General features: G+C 47.3%; 1 protein-coding gene across 2 annotated transcripts in view; it reads right to left on the reverse strand.

The window, feature by feature from the left end:
• LOC141048586 (uncharacterized) overlaps positions 1–17194 on the reverse strand; it is a 142787-nt gene extending 125593 nt beyond the window's left edge. The window contains exon 1 of one of the 2 annotated variants that reach the window (XM_073544309.1): positions 17083–17194. The gene's annotated coding sequence lies outside the window, so the exon portion shown is untranslated. The other variant, XM_073544310.1, reaches the window with a different exon arrangement.
• Positions 17195–18350: the final 1156 nt, after the last annotated feature.

The raw sequence follows: 18350 nt of genomic DNA on the forward strand, positions 1-18350 counted from the left end.
ACCTGCGGATTTTACAAAATAAAATCCGCGCGGATGAAAACCGCAGATAATCCGCGCGGAAAATTCCGCACCGTCTGCACTGCGGTTTTTGATTCCCATAGGGAATCCATGGTACTGTACACCGCAGCAGAAACTGCTGCGGGTCCGCAGCGGCCAAAACCGCTGCGGAACCGCAGCAAAATCCGCAGCGTGTGCACACAGCCTTAGCACTGGGCTGCAGGGGTTTTGTGGCTTCGGAGGTCTTCGTCAGTCTTGGCACTGGGCTGCAGGGGTTTTGTGGCTTCGGAGGTCTTCGTCAGTCTTGGCACTGGGCTGCAGGGGTCTTGTGGCTCTGGGGGTCTGTGCCAGTCTTAGCACTGAGCTGCAGGGCTCTTGTGGCTCTGGGGAATTTAGCAGAGTAGTTTGGGGGACATGTAGGACTTTTTCTTAATCGCTTTTTATTCTGCTGTTTGTGATGTAGGATGTAGAAAAAGACGGAACTTCTGCTAATGTTTTCTATTATGTGACTGTACGGGCCCCTTCACACGACCGATCATGTTTTTCACAGATGCCACATGTTCACTATTTGACCTACGGTGCTGCACTCATGTCCGTGTTTTCCCAGCAGCACAGATGACAAGGGCCAGTACAAGTCTGTGGGTCCGTGTAAATGTGCCATACGTGTACTGTCCATGTGCTGTACATGTGCCGTCTGTGTTTAACATGGAAAGTATATGAGAAGCTTTGTAATTTCATTTCCATTATCCATACCGGAAAAACACAGATGGCACACTGATTGAAAACACGGGCATCGGTGTAACATGTACGTGTTTTATATGGACATGGGGGCCCCACTTTCAATTTTGCCTAGGGCCCCAATATGTCTAAAACCGGCCCTGGCTGGGATGGAGACACGGTGAACAACGCCCACCCATAAAAACTGAGCCCTTAACATGGCTGATTAAACCCTCTAAGCACATAGTGTACTGGAGCTTTTTTCCAGGTTCATATCACTGGGGCTAACATCCTCAGTGACACATATCTCCCCTTTAGTATTTTACCAATGACCTTCTTGCCACAATTGCACTGACCTGGAAAAATCAGGTTTGCAAAAGCAACAATGGTGGAATTGCAATTTTTTTTCTAGCATTTCATCCTACTTGTAATTTTTTGCCCATTTCTTCAGTACATTTTATGGGAAAATAAATGCTGTCAGTTCAAAACTGCATCCCAGGATACAAAAAAACAAGACCTAATATTACTATAGTGATGGAACAATAAGAAAATAATGGCTCTTTGAAGAAGGGGAGGGGAAAAGACACCAAAAACAAAGAGAATTGCCTGGTCTATAAAGCGTTAAACAACTGGATGTTCCTAGTTGGAGATAGGATACTGTCCAGACTGTGCTGCCAGTGTCTCACTGTGCAGGGATCTATTGTAAAGATGAACACTAATGCCCAATTATCAATCTATTCATAAATTTCCAGGAGCGATAGCAGCGGATCAGCACAACAAAGCTGTCCACAACATATGATCCAAAATTGTTATGTACTAAAACAGACAAGAAGTCAGAGGAGATGACTAGTCCTTAAGCGACAGTCAAATACTGTCCCTGCAACATATGCTAAAGAGTAAGCATTGTTTTGATTTTTTAATTTGTAAACGAATAGTACACATAAAACTTTGTAATATTTCTTATCAGAGAAATCTGCTGCTTTCTCCTCTGATCAGTCATTCTGTATTCAGTGAAGACAGAAATAGAAGACGGCAATTTGTGCTTTTAATTCTAAGAATGGAAGAGAGGCAGATAGACATTGTGCTGAAACGACAGTTACAGGTCTCCATAGAACGTTATAAGCACCAACTGTCATCTACTATCTCAGTAATGGGAAAGTCTTCACTGACTACAGACTTTACCTCAGAATGGAGACTGAATGATCGGCCCTGGAGGAGAGAAAAGCAGATTTCTCTGATTAGATATAATATAAAGTTGCTTATTTTTGTTACTGATTTATGAAATAAAATGGAGGTTAATTAGACACAGTGTTATAGACCACACACAATAAGATAGCACAAACACACAATGTCATAGACCAGACCTGGGCAAAGTGCGGCCCGGGGGTCACATCCGGCACTCTGGCTGTCTCAGTCCGGCCCGGAAACCAGAGGCCCAAGGTCTGCTGACTGCATTGGTGGAGGAGGGGCCTCCGGCCACTTCCTCCACCAATCAGTATGTGAAACAGCTGATGCGATGATGTCACTTCACGTCAGCTATGTACTGCAGATAGTCAGCGCATCAGAAGCAGAGAGAGAAGCAGAGCGCCGGGGAATGGGCTGAGGTGAGTGTTTTTTGTTTTTTTTTATATCCATGAGTATGGGATGTTTGGGTGGGAATGGGGAGGCTATGGGGGTGACATGCTGCGAATGGGGAGGCTATAGTGGCGTCATGTTGCAAATGGGGAGGCTATGGGGGCCTCATGCAGTATATTGGGAAGCTATGGGGGCCTCATGCATTGTATATGGTGAGGCTATGGGGCCTCATGCAGTGCATATAGGGAGGCTATGGGGCCTCATGCAGTGCATATAGGGAGGCTATGGGGCTCATGCAGTATATGGGGAGGCTGTGTGGGGCTCATGCAGTATACGGGGAGGCTGTGTGGGGCTCATGCAGTATATGGGGAGGCTGTGTGGGGCTCATGCAGTATATGGGGAGGCTGTGTGGGGCTCATGCAGTGTATATATAGGGAGGCTGTGTGGGGCTCATGCAGTATATATATATATATAGGGAGGCTGTGTGGGGGTCATGCAGTATATGGGGAGGCTGTGTGGGGCTCATGCAGTATATGGGGAGGCTGTGTGGGGCTCATGCAGTGTATATATAGGGAGGCTGTGTGGGGCTCATGCAGTATATATAGGGAGGCTGTGTGGGGCTCATGCAGTGTATATATAAGGAGGCTGTGTGGGGCTCATGCAGTATATATAAGGAGGCTGTGTGGGGCTCATGCAGTGTATATAGGGATGCTGTGTGGGGCTCATGCAGTATATAGGGAGGCTGTGTGGGGCTCAGGCAGTATATATAGGGAGGTTGTGTGAGGCTCATGCAGTATATAGGGAGGCTGTGTGGGGCTCATGCAGTGTATATAGGGAGGCTGTGTGGGGCTCATGCTGTATATATAGGGAGGCTGTGTGGGGCTCATGCAGTGTATATATAGGGAGGCTGTGTGGGGCTCATGCAGTATATATAGGGAGGCTGTGTGGGGCTCATGCAGTGTATATATAAGAGGCTGTGTGGGGCTCATGCAGTGTATATATAAGGAGGCTGTGTGGGGTCATGCAGTGTATATAGGGATGCTGTGTGGGGCTCATGCAGTATATAGGGAGGCTGTGTGGGGCTCAGGCAGTATATATAGGGAGGTTGTGTGAGGCTCATGCAGTATATAGGGAGGCTGTGTGGGGCTCATGCAGTGTATATAGGGAGGCTGTGTGGGGCTCATGCTGTCTATATAGGGAGGCTGTGTGGGGCTCATGCTGTATATATAGGGAGGCTGTGTGGGGCTCATGCTGTATATATAGGGAGGCTGTGTGGGGCTCATGCAGTGTATATAGGGAGGCTGTGTGGGGCTCATGCAGTATATATATATATAGGGAGGCTGTGTGGGGCTCATGCAGTGTATATATAGGGAGGCTGTGTGGAGCTCATGCAGTATATAGAGGGAGGCTGTGTGGGGCTCATGCAGTATATATAGGGAGGCTGTGTGGGGCTCATGCAGTATGTATAGGGAGGCTGTGTGGGGCTCATGCAGTATATATAGGGAGGCTGTGTGGGGCTCATGCAGTATATATATATATATATATAGGGAGGCTGTGTGGGGCTCATGCAGTGTAGATATAGGGAGGCTGTGTGGGGCTCATGCAGTATATATAGGGAGGCTGTGTGGGGCTCATGCAGTGTAGATATAGGGAGGCTGTGTGGGGCTCATGCAGTGTAGATATAGGGAGGCTGTGTGGGGCTCATGCCGTATATATATAGGGAGGCTGTGTGGGGCTCATGCAGTGTATATATAGGGAGGCTGTGTGGGGCTCATGCAGTGTATATATAGGGAGGCTGTGTGGGGCTCATGCAGTGTATATATAGGGAGGCTGTGTGGGGCTCATGCAGTGTATATATAGGGAGGCTGTGTGGGGCTCATGCAGTGTATATATAGGGAGGCTGTGTGGGGCTCATGCAGTGCATATAGGGAGGCTGTGTGGGGCTCATGCAGTATATATAGGGAGGCTGTGTGGGGCTCATGCAGTGTATATATAGGGAGGCTGTGTGGGGCTCATGCAGTGTATATATAGGGAGGCTGTGTGGGGCTCATGCAGTATATGGGGAGGCTGTGTGGGGCTCATGCAGTGTAGATATAGGGAGGCTGTGTGGGGCTCATGCAGTATATAGGGAGGCTGTGTGGGGCTCATGCAGTGAATATAGGGAGGCTTTGTGGGGCTCATGCAGTATATATATATATATATATATAGGGAGGCTGTGTGGGGCTCATGCAGTATATATATAGGGAGGCTGTGTGGGGCTCATGCAGTATATAGAGGGAGGCTGTGTGGGGCTCATGCAGTATATATAGGGAGGCTGTGTGGGGCTCATGCAGTATGTATAGGGAGGCTGTGTGGGGCTCATGCAGTATATATAGGTTGGATGTGTGGGGCTCATGCAGTATATATATATATATATGGAGGCTGTGTGGGGCTCATGCAGTGTAGATATAGGGAGGCTGTGTGGGGCTCATGCAGTATATATAGGGAGGCTGTGTGGGGCTCATGCAGTGTAGATATAGGGAGGCTGTGTGGGGCTCATGCAGTGTAGATATAGGGAGGCTGTGTGGGGCTCATGCCGTATATATAGGGAGGCTGTGTGGGGCTCATGCAGTGTATATATAGGGAGGCTGTGTGGGGCTCATGCAGTGTATATATAGGGAGGCTGTGTGGGGCTCATGCAGTGTATATATAGGGAGGCTGTGTGGGGCTCATGCAGTGCATATAGGGAGGCTGTGTGGGGCTCATGCAGTATATATAGGGAGGCTGTGTGGGGCTCATGCAGTGTATATATAGGGAGGCTGTGTGGGGCTGATGCAGTGTATATATAGGGAGGCTGTGTGGGGCTCATGCAGTATATATAGGGAGGCTGTGTGGGGCTCATGCAGTATATGGGGAGGCTGTGTGGGGCTCATGCAGTGTATATAGGGAGGCTGTGTGGGGCTCATGCAGTGTATATATAGGGAGGCTGTGTGGGGCTCATGCAGTGTATATATAGGGAGGCTGTGTGGGGCTCATGCAGTGTATATATAGGGAGGCTGTGTGGGGCTCATGCAGTGTATGTATAGGGAGGCTGTGTGGGGCTCATGCAGTGTAGATATAGGGAGGCTGTGTGGGGCTCATGCAGTATATATAGGGAGGCTGTGTGGGGCTCATGCAGTGTATATATAGGGAGGCTGTGTGGGGCTCATGCAGTATATATAGGGAGGCTGTGTGGGGCTCATGCAGTATATGGGGAGGCTGTGTGGGGCTCATGCAGTGTATATAGGGAGGCTGTGTGGGGCTCATGCAGTATGTATAGGGAGGCTGTGTGGGGCTCATGCAGTATATATAGGGAGGCTGTGTGGGGCTCATGCAGTATATATATATATATATATAGGGAGGCTGTGTGGGGCTCATGCAGTGTAGATATAGGGAGGCTGTGTGGGGCTCATGCAGTATATATAGGGAGGCTGTGTGGGGCTCATGCAGTGTAGATATAGGGAGGCTGTGTGGGGCTCATGCAGTGTAGATATAGGGAGGCTGTGTGGGGCTCATGCTGTATATATAGGGAGGCTGTGTGGGGCTCATGCAGTGTATATATAGGGAGGCTGTGTGGGGCTCATGCAGTGTATATATAGGGAGGCTGTGTGGGGCTCATGCAGTGTATATATAGGGAGGCTGTGTGGGGCTCATGCAGTGCATATAGGGAGGCTGTGTGGGGCTCATGCAGTATATATAGGGAGGCTGTGTGGGGCTCATGCAGTGTATATATAGGGAGGCTGTGTGGGGCTGATGCAGTGTATATATAGGGAGGCTGTGTGGGGCTGATGCAGTGTATATATAGGGAGGCTGTGTGGGGCTCATGCAGTATATATAGGGAGGCTGTGTGGGGCTCATGCAGTGTATAGAGGGAGGCTGTGTGGGGCTCATGCAGTGTATATATAGGGAGGCTGTGTGGGGCTCATGCAGTGTATATATAGGGAGGCTGTGTGGGGCTCATGCAGTGTAGATATAGGGAGGCTGTGTGGGGCTCATGCAGTATATATAGGGAGGCTGTGTGGGGCTCATGCAGTGTATATATAGGGAGGCTGTGTGGGGCTCATGCAGTATATATAGGGAGGCTGTGTGGGGCTCATGCAGTATATGGGGAGGCTGTGTGGGGCTCATGCAGTGTATATAGGGAGGCTGTGTGGGGCTCATGCAGTATATATAGGGAGGCTGTGTGGGGCTCATGCAGTATATATAGGGAGGCTGTGTGGGGCTCATGCAGTATATATAGGGAGGCTGTGTGGGGCTCATGCAGTATATATAGGGAGGCTGTGTGGGGCTCATGCAGTATATATAGGGAGGCTGTGTGGGGCTCATGCAGTGTAGATACAGGGAGGCTGTGTTGGGCTCATGCAGTATATATAGGGAGGCTGTGTGGGGCTCATGCAGTGTATATAGGGAGGCTGTGTGGGGCTCATGCAGTATATAGGGAGGCTGTGTGGGGATCATGCAGTGTATATATAGGGAGGCTGTGTGGGGCTCATGCCGTGTAGATATAGGGAGGCTGTGTGGGGCTCATGCCGTATATATAGGGAGGCTGTTTTGGGCTCATGCCATATATATAGGGAGGCTGTTTTGGGCTCATGCCGTATATATAGGGAGGCTGTGTTGGGCTCATGCCGTATATAGGGAGGCTGTGTGGGGCTCATGCAGTATATGAGGAGGCTGTGTGGGGCTCATGCAGTATATGGTGAGGCTATGGGGCCTCATGCAGTGCATATAGGGAGGCTGTGTGGGGCTCATGCAGTGCATATAGGGAGGCTGTGTGGGGCTCATGCAGTGCATATAGGGAGGCTGTGTGGGGCTCATGCAGTGCATATAGGGAGGCTGTGTGGGGCTCATGCAGTATATATAGGGAGGCTGTGTGGGGCTCATGCAGTATATATAGGGAGGCTGTGTGGAGCTCATGCAGTGTATATAGGGAGGCTGTGTGGGGCTCAGGCAGTATGAGGAGGCTGTGTGGGGCTCATGCAGTGCATATAGGGAGGCTGTGTGGGGCTCATGCAGTGCATATAGGGAGGCTGTGTGGGGTTCATGCAGTGCATATAGGGAGGCTGTGTGGGGCTCATGCAGTGCATATAGAGAGGCTGTGTGGGGCTCATGCAGTGCATATAGGGAGGCTGTGTGGGGCTCATGCAGTGCATATAGGGAGGCTGTGTGGAGCTCATGCAGTGTATATAGGCAGGCTGTGTGGGGCTCATGCAGTATATGAGGAGGCTGTGTGGGGCTCATGCAGTATATATAAGGAGGCTGTGGTGCTCATGCAGTATATATAGGGAGGCTGTGTATGGTCTGTAACACTGTGTGCTATTATATTATGTAGTGTGTGGTCTATAACATTGTTTGTGTTATCATATATACTGCATGAGCCGCACACAGCCTCCCTATATATACTGCATGAGCCCCACACAGCCTCCCTATATATACTGCATGAGCCCCACACAGCCTCCCTATATATACTGCATGAGCCCCACACAGCCTCCCTATATATACTGCATGAGCCCCACACAGCCTCCCTATATATACAGCATGAGGCCCACACAGCCTCCCTATATATACGGCATGAGCCCCACACAGCCTCCCTATACATACTGCATGAGCCCCACACAGCCTCACTATATATACACTTCATGAGCCCCACACAGTCTCCCTATATACAGTGGGGAAAAAAAGTATTTAGTCAGTCAGCAATAGTGCAAGTTCCACCACTTAAAAAGATGAGAGGCGTCTGTAATTTACATCATAGGTAGACCTAAACTATGGGAGACAAACTGAGAAAAAAAAATCCAGAAAATCACATTGTCTGTTTTTTTTTCATTTTATTTGCATATTATGGTGGAAAATAAGTATTTGGTCAGAAACAAGCAATCAAGATTTCTGGCTCTCACAGACCTGTAACTTCTTCTTTAAGAGTCTCCTCTTTCCTCCACTCATTACCTGTAGTAATGGCACCTGTTTAAACTTGTTATCAGTATAAAAAGACACCTGTGCACACCCTCAAACAGTCTGACTCCAAACTCCACTATGGTGAAGACCAAAGAGCTGTCAAAGGACACCAGAAACAAAATTGTAGCCCTGCACCAGGCTGGGAAGACTGAATCTGCAATAGCCAACCAGCTTGGAGTGAAGAAATCAACTGTGGGAGCAATAATTAGAAAATGGAAGACATACAAGACCACTGATAATCTCCCTCGATCTGGTGCTCCACGCAAAATCCCACCCCGTGGGGTCAGAATGATCACAAGAACGGTGAGCAAAAATCCCAGAACCACGCGGGGGGACCTAGTGAATGAACTGCAGAGAGCTGGGACCAATGTAACAAGGCCTACCATAAGTAACACACTACGCCACCATGGACTCAGATCCTGCAGTGCCAGACGTGTCCCACTGCTTAAGCCTGTACATGTCCGGGCCCGTCTGAAGTTTGCTAGAGAGCATTTGGATGATCCAGAGGAGTTTTGGGAGAATGTCCTATGGTCTGATGAAACCAAACGGGAACTGTTTGGTAGAAACACAACTTGTCGTGTTTGTAGGAAAAAGAATACTGAGTTGCATCCATCAAACACCATACCTACTGTAAAGCATGGTGGTGCAAACATCATGCTTTGGGGCTGTTTCTCTGCAAAGGGGCCAGGACGACTGATCCGGGTACATGAAAGAATGAATGGGGCCATGTATCGTGAGATTTTGAGTGCAAACCTCCTTCCATCAGCAAGGGCATTGAAGATGAAACGTGGCTGGGTCTTTCAACATGACAATGATCCAAAGCACACCGCCAGGGCAACGAAGGAGTGGCTTCGTAAGAAGCATTTCAAGGTCCTGGAGTGGCCTAGCCAGTCTCCAGATCTCAACCCTATAGAAAACCTTTGGAGGGAGTTGAAAGTCCGTGTTGCCAAGCGAAAAGCCAAAAACATCACTGCTCTAGAGGAGATCTGCATGGAGGAATGGGCCAACATACCAACAACAGTGTGTGGCAACCTTGTGAAGACTTACAGAAAACGTTTGACCTCTGTCATTGCCAACAAAGGATATATCACAAAGTATTGAGATGAAATTTTGTTTCTGACCAAATACTTATTTTCCACCATAATATGCAAATAAAATGAAACAAAAACAGACAATGTGATTTTCTGGATTTTTTTTTCTCAGTTTGTCTCCCATAGTTGAGGTCTACCTATGATGTAAATTACAGACGCCTCTCATCTTTTTAAGTGGTGGAACTTGCACTATTGCTGACTGACTAAATACTTTTTTTCCCCACTGTATACTGCATGAGCACCACAGCCTCCCTATATATACTGCATGAGTGTGGGGCTCATGCAGTGTATATATAGGGAGGCTGTGGTGCTCATGCAGTGTATATAAAGGGAGGCTGTGGTGCTCATGCAGTGTATATATAGGGAGGCTGTGGTGGTCATGCATTGTATATATAAGGAGGCTGTGTGGGGCTCATGCATTGTATATATAGGGAGGCTGTGTGGGGCTTATGCACTGTAGATATACAGTGGGGCAAAAAAGTATTTAGTCAGTCAGCAATAGTGCAAGTTCAACCACTTAAAAAGATGAGAGGCGTCTGTAATTTACATCATAGGTAGACCTCAACTATGGGAGACAAACTGAGAAAAAAAAATCCAGAAAATCACATTGTCAGTTTTTTTTTCCTTTTATTTGCATATTATGGTGGAAAATAAGTATTTGGTCAGAAACAAAATTTCATCTCAATACTTTGTGATATATCCTTTGTTGGCAATGACAGAGGTCAAACGTTTTCTGTAAGTCTTCACAAGGTTGCCACACACTGTTGTTGGTATGTTGGCCCATTCCTCCATGCAGATCTCCTCTAGAGCAGTGATGTTTTTTGCTTTTCGCTTGGCAACACGGACTTTCAACTCCCTCCAAAGGTTTTCTATAGGGTTGAGATCTGGAGACTGGCTAGGCCACTCCAGGACCTTGAAATGCTTCTTACGAAGCCACTCCTTCGTTGCCCTGGCGGTGTGCTTTGGATCATTGTCATGTTGAAAGACCCAGCCACGTTTCATCATCAATGCCCTTGCTGATGGAAGGAGGTTTGCACTCAAAATCTCACGATACATGGCCCCATTCATTCTTTCATGTACCCGGATCAGTCGTCCTGGCCCCTTTGCAGAGAAACAGCCCCAAAGCATGATGTTTCCACCACCATGCTTTACAGTAGGTATGGTGTTTGATGGATGCAACTCAGTATTCTTTTTCCTCCAAACACGACAAGTTGTGTTTCTACCAAACAGTTCTAGTTTGGTTTCATCAGACCATAGGACATTCTCCCAAAACTCCTCTGGATCATCCAAATGCTCTCTAGCAAACTTCAGACGGGCCCGGACATGTACAGGCTTAAGCAGTGGGACACGTCTGGCACTGCAGGATCTGAGTCCATGGTGGCGTAGTGTGTTACTTATGGTAGGCCTTGTTACATTGGTCCCAGCTCTCTGCAGTTCATTCACTAGGTCCCCCCGCGTGGTTCTGGGATTTTTGCTCACCGTTCTTGTGATCATTCTGACCCCACGGGGTGGGATTTTGCGTGGAGCACCAGATCGAGGGAGATTATCAGTGGTCTTGTATGTCTTCCATTTTCTAATTATTGCTCCCACAGTTGATTTCTTCACTCCAAGCTGGTTGGCTATTGCAGATTCAGTCTTCCCAGCCTGGTGCAGGGCTACAATTTTGTTTCTGGTGTCCTTTGACAGCTCTTTGGTCTTCACCATAGTGGAGTTTGGAGTCAGACTGTTTGAGGGTGTGCACAGGTGTCTTTTTATACTGATAACAAGTTTAAACAGGTGCCATTACTACAGGTAATGAGTGGAGGAAAGAGGAGACTCTTAAAGAAGAAGTTAAAGGTCTGTGAGAGCCAGAAATCTTGATTGCTTGTTTCTGACCAAATACTTATTTTCCACGATAATATGCAAATAAAAGGAAAAAAAAACAGACAATGTGATTTTCTGGATTTTTTTTTCTCAGTTTGTCTCCCATAGTTGAGGTCTACCTATGATGTAAATTACAGACGCCTCTCATCTTTTTAAGTGGTGGAACTTGCACTATTGCTGACTGACTAAATACTTTTTTGCCCCACTGTATGGAGGCTGTGTGGGGCTCAAGCAGTATATATAGGGAGGCTGTGTGGGGCTCATGCAGTGTATATATAGGGAGGCTGTGTGGGGCTCATGCAGTATATATAGGGAGGCTGTATGGGGCTCATGCAGTGTATATATAGGGAGGCTGTGTGGGGCTCATGCAGTATATATAGGGAGGCTGTGTGGGGCTCATGCAGTATATATAGGGAGGCTGTGTGGGGCTCATGCAGTATATATAGGGAGGCTGTGTGGGGCTCATGCAGTATATATAGGGACGCTGTGTGGGGCTCATGCAATGTATAGGGAGGCTGTGTGGGGCTCATGCAGTATATAGGGAGGCTGTGTGGGGCTCATTCAGTATATATAGGGAGGCTGTGTGGGGCTCATGCAGTGTATATATAGGGAGGCTGTGTGGGGCTCATGCAGTGTAGATATATGGAGGCTGTGTGGGGCTCATGCAGTATATATAGGCAGGCTGTGTGGGGCTCATGCATTGTCGATATATGGAGGCTGTGGTGCTCATGCAGTATATATATAGGGAGGCTGTGTGGGGCTCATGCAGTGTAGATATAGGGAGGCTGTGTGGGGCTCATGCAGTATATAGGGAGGCTGTGTGGGGCTCATGCAGTGTATATAGGGAGGCTGTGTGGGGCTCATGCAGTATATATATAGGGAGGCTGTGTGGGGCTCATGCAGTATATATATATGTAGGGAGGCTGTGTGGGGCTCATGCAGTATATATATATAGGGAGGCTGTGTGGGGCTCATGCAGTATATATATAGGGAGGCTGTGTGGGGCTCATGCAGTATATATATATATAGGGAGGCTGTGTGGGGCTCATGCAGTGTAGATATAGGGAGGCTGTGTGGGGCTCATGCCGTATACAGTGGGGCAAAAAAGTATTTAGTCAGTCAGCAATAGTGCAAGTTCCACCACTTAAAAAGATGAGAGGCGTCTGTAATTTACATCATAGGTAGACCTCAACTATGGGAGACAAACAGAAAAAAAAAATCCAGAAAATCACATTGTCTGTTTTTTTTTTCATTTTATTTGCATATTATGGTGGGAAATAAGTATTTGGTCAGAAACAAAATTTCATCTCAATACTTTGTGATATATCCTTTGTTGGCAATGACAGAGGTCAAACGTTTTCTGTAAGTCTTCACAAGGTTGCCACACACTGTTGTTGGTATGTTGGCCCATTCCTCCATGCAGATCTCCTCTAGAGCAGTGATGTTTTTGGCTTTTCGCTTGGCAACACGGACTTTCAACTCCCTCCAAAGGTTTTCTATAGGGTTGAGATCTGGAGACTGGCTAGGCCACTCCAGGACCTTGAAATTCTTCTTACGAAGCCACTCCTTCATTGCCCTGGCGGTGTGCTTTGGATCATTGTCATGTTGAAAGACCCAGCCACATTTCATATTCAATGCCCTTGCTGATGGAAGGAGGTTTGCACTCAAAATCTCACGATACATGGCCCCATTCATTCTTTCATGTACCCGGATCAGTCGTCCTGGCCCCTTTGCAGAGAAACAGCCCCAAAGCATGATGTTTCCACCACCATGCTTTACAGTAGGTATGGTGTTTGATGGATGCAACTCAGTATTCTTTTTCCTCCAAACACGACAAGTTCTGTTTCTACCAAACAGTTCCAGTTTGGTTTCATCAGACCATAGGACATTCTCCCAAAACTCCTCTGGATCATCCAAATGCTCTCTAGCAAACTTCAGACGGGCCCGGACATGTACAGGCTTAAGCAGTGGGACACGTCTGGCACTGCAGGATCTGAGTCCATGGTGGCGTAGTGTGTTACTTATGGTAGGCCTTGTTACATTGGTCCCAGCTCTCTGCAGTTCATTCACTAGGTCCCCCCGCGTGGTTCTGGGATTTTTGCTCACCGTTCTTGTGATCATTCTGACCCCACGGGGTGGGATTTTGCGTGGAGCACCAGATCGAGGGAGATTATCAGTGGTCTTGTATGTCTTCCATTTTCTAATTATTGCTCCCACAGTTGATTTCTTCACTCCAAGCTGGTTGGCTATTGCAGATTCAGTCTTTCCAGCCGGGTGCAGGGATACAATTTTGTTTCTGGTGTCCTTTGACAGCTCTTTGGTCTTCACCATAGTGGAGTTTGGAGTCAGACTGTTTGAGGGTGTGCACAGGTGTCTTTTTATACTGATAACAAGTTTAAACAGGTGCCATTACTACAGGTAATGAGTGGAGGAAAGAGGAGACTCTTAAAGAAGAAGTTACAGGTCTGTGAGAGCCAGAAATCTTGATTGCTTGTTTCTGACCAAATACTTATTTTCCACCATAATATGCAAATAAAATGAAAAAAAAACAGACAATGTGATTTTCTGGATTTTTTTTTCTCAGTTTGTCTCCCATAGTTGAGGTCTACCTATGATGTAAATTACAGACGCCTCTCATCTTTTTAAGTGGTGGAACTTGCACTATTGCTGACTGACTAAATACTTTTTTGCCCCACTGTATATAGGGAGGCTGTTTTGGGCTCATGCCGTATATATAGGGAGGCTGTTTTGGGCTCATGCCGTATATATAGGGAGGCTGTGTGGGGCTCATGCAGTATATATAGGGAGGCTGTGTGGGGCTCATGCAGTGTATATAGGGAGGCTGTGTGGGGCTCATGCAGTGTATATATAGGGAGGCTGTGTGGGGCTCATGCAGTATATATATAGGGAGGCTGTGTGGGGCTCATGCAGTATATATATAAAGGGAGTCTGTGTGGGGCTCATGCAGTATATATATATAGGGAGGCTGTGTGGGGCTCATGCAGTGTAGATATAGGGAGGCTGTGTGGGGCTCATGCAGTATATAGGGAGGCTGTGTGGGGCTCATGCAGTATATAGGGAGGCTGTGTGGGGCTCATGCAGTATATATAGGGAGGCTGTATGGGGCTCATGCAGTGTATATATAGGGAGGCTGTGTGGGGCTCATGCAGTATATATAGGGAGGCTGTGTGGGGCTCATGCAGTATATATAGGGAGGCTGTGTGGGGCTCATGCAATGTATAGGGAGGCTGTGTGGGGCTCATGCAGTACATAGGGAGGCTGTGTGGGGCTCATGGAGTATATATAGGGAGGCTGTGTGGGGCTCATGCAGTGTATATATAGGGAGGCTGTGTGGGGCTCATGCAGTGTAGATATATGGAGGCTGTGTGGGGCTCATGCAGTATATATAGGGAGGCTGTGTGGGGCTCATGCATTGTCGTTATATGGAGGCTGTGGTGCTCATGCAGTATATATATAGGGAGGCTGTGTGGGGCTCATGCAGTATAGATATAGGGAGGCTGTGTGGGGCTCATGCAGTATATAGAGAGGCTGTGTGGGGCTCATGCAGTGTATATAGGGAGGCTGTGTGGGGCTCATGCAGTATATATATATAGGGAGGCTGTGTGGGGCTCATGCAGTATATATATATAGGGAGGCTGTGTGGGGCTCATGCAGTGTATATATAGGGAGGCTGTGTGGGGCTCATGCAGTATATATATATATAGGGAGGCTGTGTGGGGCTCATGCAGTATATATATATAGGGAGGCTGTGTGGGGCTCATGCAGTATATATATATATAGGGAGGCTGTGTGGGGCTCATGCAGTATATATATATATATAGGGAGGCTGTGTGGGGCTCATGCAGTATATATATAGGGAGGCTGTGTGGGGCTCATGCAGTATATATATATATAGGGAGACTGTGTGGGGCTCATGCAGTATATATATATAGGGAGACTGTGTGGGGCTCATGCAGCGTATATAGGGAGGCTGTGTGGGGCTCATGCAGTATATATATATATAGGGAGGCTGTGTGGGGCTCATGCAGCGTATATAGGGAGGCTGTGTGCGGCTCATGCAGTGTAGATATAGGGAGGCTGTGTGGGGCTCATGCAGTATATATATATATATATATATATATATGGAGGCTGTGTGGGGCTCATGCAGTGTATATAGGGAGGCTGTGTGGGGCTCATGCAGTATATATATATATATATATATATATAGGGAGGCTGTGTGGGGCTCATGCAGCGTATATAGGGAGGCTGTGTGGGGCTCATGCAGTGTAGATATAGGGAGGCTGTGTGGGGCTCATGCAGTATATATATATATAGGGAGACTGTGTGGGGCTCATGCAGCGTATATAGGGAGGCTGTGTGGGGCTCATGCAGTATATATATATATATATAGGGAGGCTGTGTGGGGCTCATGCAGCGTATATAGGGAGGCTGTGTGGGGCTCATGCAGTATATATAGAGAGGCTGTGTGGGGCTCATGCAGTGTATATAGGGAGGCTGTGTGGGGCTCATGGAGTATATATAGGGAGGCTGTGTGGGGCTCATGCAGTATATATAGGGAGGCTGTGTGGGGCTCATGCAGTATATATATAGGGAGGCTGTGTGGGGCTCATGCAGTATATATATATATATATAGGGAGACTGTGTGGGGCTCATGCAGTATATATATACAGGGAGACTGTGTGGGGCTCATGCAGCGTATATAGGGAGGCTGTGTGGGGCTCATGCAGTATATATATATATATAGGGAGGCTGTGTGGGGCTCATGCAGCGTATATAGGGAGGCTGTGTGGGGCTCATGCAGTGTAGATATAGGGAGGCTGTGTGGGGCTCATGCAGTATATATATATATATATATATATATGGAGGCTGTGTGGGGCTCATGCAGTATATATATATATATATATAGGGAGGCTGTGTGGGGCTCATGCAGCGTATATAGGGAGGCTGTGTGGGGCTCATGCAGTGTAGATATAGGGAGGCTGTGTGGGGCTCATGCAGTATATATATATATATATATAGGGAGACTGTGTGGGGCTCATGCAGCGTATATATAGGGAGGCTGTGTGGGACTCATGCAGTATATATATAGGGAGGCTGTGTGGGGCTCATGCAGCGTATATAGGGAGGCTGTGTGGGGCTCATGCAGTATATATAGGGAGGCTGTGTGGGGCTCATGCAGTGTATATAGGGAGGCTGTGTGGGGCTCATGCAGTATATATAGGGAGGCTGTGTGCGGCTCATGCAGTGTATATGATAACACAAACTATGTTATAGACCACACACTACATAATATAATAGCACACAGTGTTACAGACCATACACAATGATAAGTGTTACAGACCACACAATATGATAGCAGTGTTAGGGTATGTGCACACTTTGTGGTTTCCGCAGCGTTTTTGGCTCTGTGGATCCGCAGCAGATTCTGCTGTGTTGTACAGTACCTTTATTTCCTATGGAAATAAAAAAAAGCTGTGCATATGCTGCGTTTTTTTCTGCGCGGTTTTGCTGTGGTTTACAATCCGCAGCATGTCAATTGTTTGGTGCAGAAACGCTGAAGTTTTACACCTCATCCATTATGAGGTGTAAAACCGCAGGTCTTTGTCCTGCGGATTTACCTGCAGTTTTCTCTACAAAATCCGCAGAGACAAAAAACTACGTGTGCACATAGCCTTATAGACCGCACAATATGATGGCAGTGTTATAGACCACACACTACACAATATGATGGTACACACAGTTACAGACTACATAATCTGACTGCACAAACACACTGCCTTACAGACCACACAACATGACAGAAACACTTATTCTGACCACTAACGTTCCAGATGATGGCTCTTACTGGGATAAAGGATCTTCGATGCTGTCACAATCATGTGATCAGTCACATGTGCAGGAGGAGGAGTCAGGCTCAAGTCTGAAAAAGCCAAAGACCTTTTGGAGATGATATTGTCATGTGATCAGTCACATGTGTGGGAGGAGTCTGGGAAATCTGAAAGACCTGTGATGATGTTTTGGTCATGATCAGTCACTTGGGAGGAGGTGCAAGCTGCCATGACAGCTACATACAAAGACACCAATGCAGCAGCCCGTGTACTAGAGCTGAGCTGTCAGCAGACACTGGTGGGTGACGTGCCTGCATTACTGCTATAATGAAGAGACTTAGTACATTAACTGGCCAATCCATGTGAGCCCACCATCGTAGGACCCTAAACCTAATAGCAAACATGTCAACACTGTAACCCCTTCACCCTCCCCTCGGGATGTTTGCCATTTTTTTTCATTTTACATTTTTCGCTCCCCTCCTCCCCGGAGCCATACCTTTTTTATTTTTCTGTCAATATGGCCATGTGAGGGCTTGTTTTTTGCAGGACGAGTTGTCCTTTTGAATGACACCATTGATTTTAGCATGTCGCGTACTGAAAAACGGGGGGAAAATTCCAAGTGCGGTGAAATTGCAAAAAAATGCAATTCTACAGTTGTTTTTTTACCATGTTTACTAAATGCTAACACTGACCTGCCATTGTGATTCTCCATGTCATTAGGAGTTCACAGACACCAAACTTGTCTAGGTTTTTTTTTTAACCCTCCCCCCCCCCCCCTTCTCTTTGTACACTGCCCCTATTGGTCAAACAATCAGTAGATTTGGTTTCCAGTACCATCTCTATGCTGATGACACCCAATCATACGCTTCTTCTCCTGACATCACGCCTGCCTTTCTAGAAAACACCGGTGATTGTCTAAACGCTGTGTCTAACATCATGTCCTCACTATATCTGAAACTGAACCTGTCAAAGACTGAACTCCTTGTTTCCTCCCGCTACTAATGTACCTATACCCGACACTGCCATTTCTGTGTGTGGTTCCACTATTACTCCCCAGCAACATGCCCCCCACATCCGATCACTGGCTCGCTCTTGTTATCTGCACCTCAAAAACATTTCTAGAATTCGACCTTTTCTTACTTTTGACTTCGCAAAAACTCTTACTGTTTCTCTTATTCATTCTCGTCTGGACTATTGTAACTCTCTTCTAATCGGTCTCCCTCTTACCAAACTCTCCCCTCTTCAATCTCTTGAATGCTGCAGCCACGATCATATTCCTCACCAA

This window comes from Dendrobates tinctorius, unplaced genomic scaffold (genome assembly GCF_039654945.1).
Source record: "Dendrobates tinctorius isolate UK_male_01 unplaced genomic scaffold, ASM3965494v1 ptg000137l, whole genome shotgun sequence".
NCBI lineage: Eukaryota > Metazoa > Chordata > Amphibia > Anura > Dendrobatidae > Dendrobates > Dendrobates tinctorius.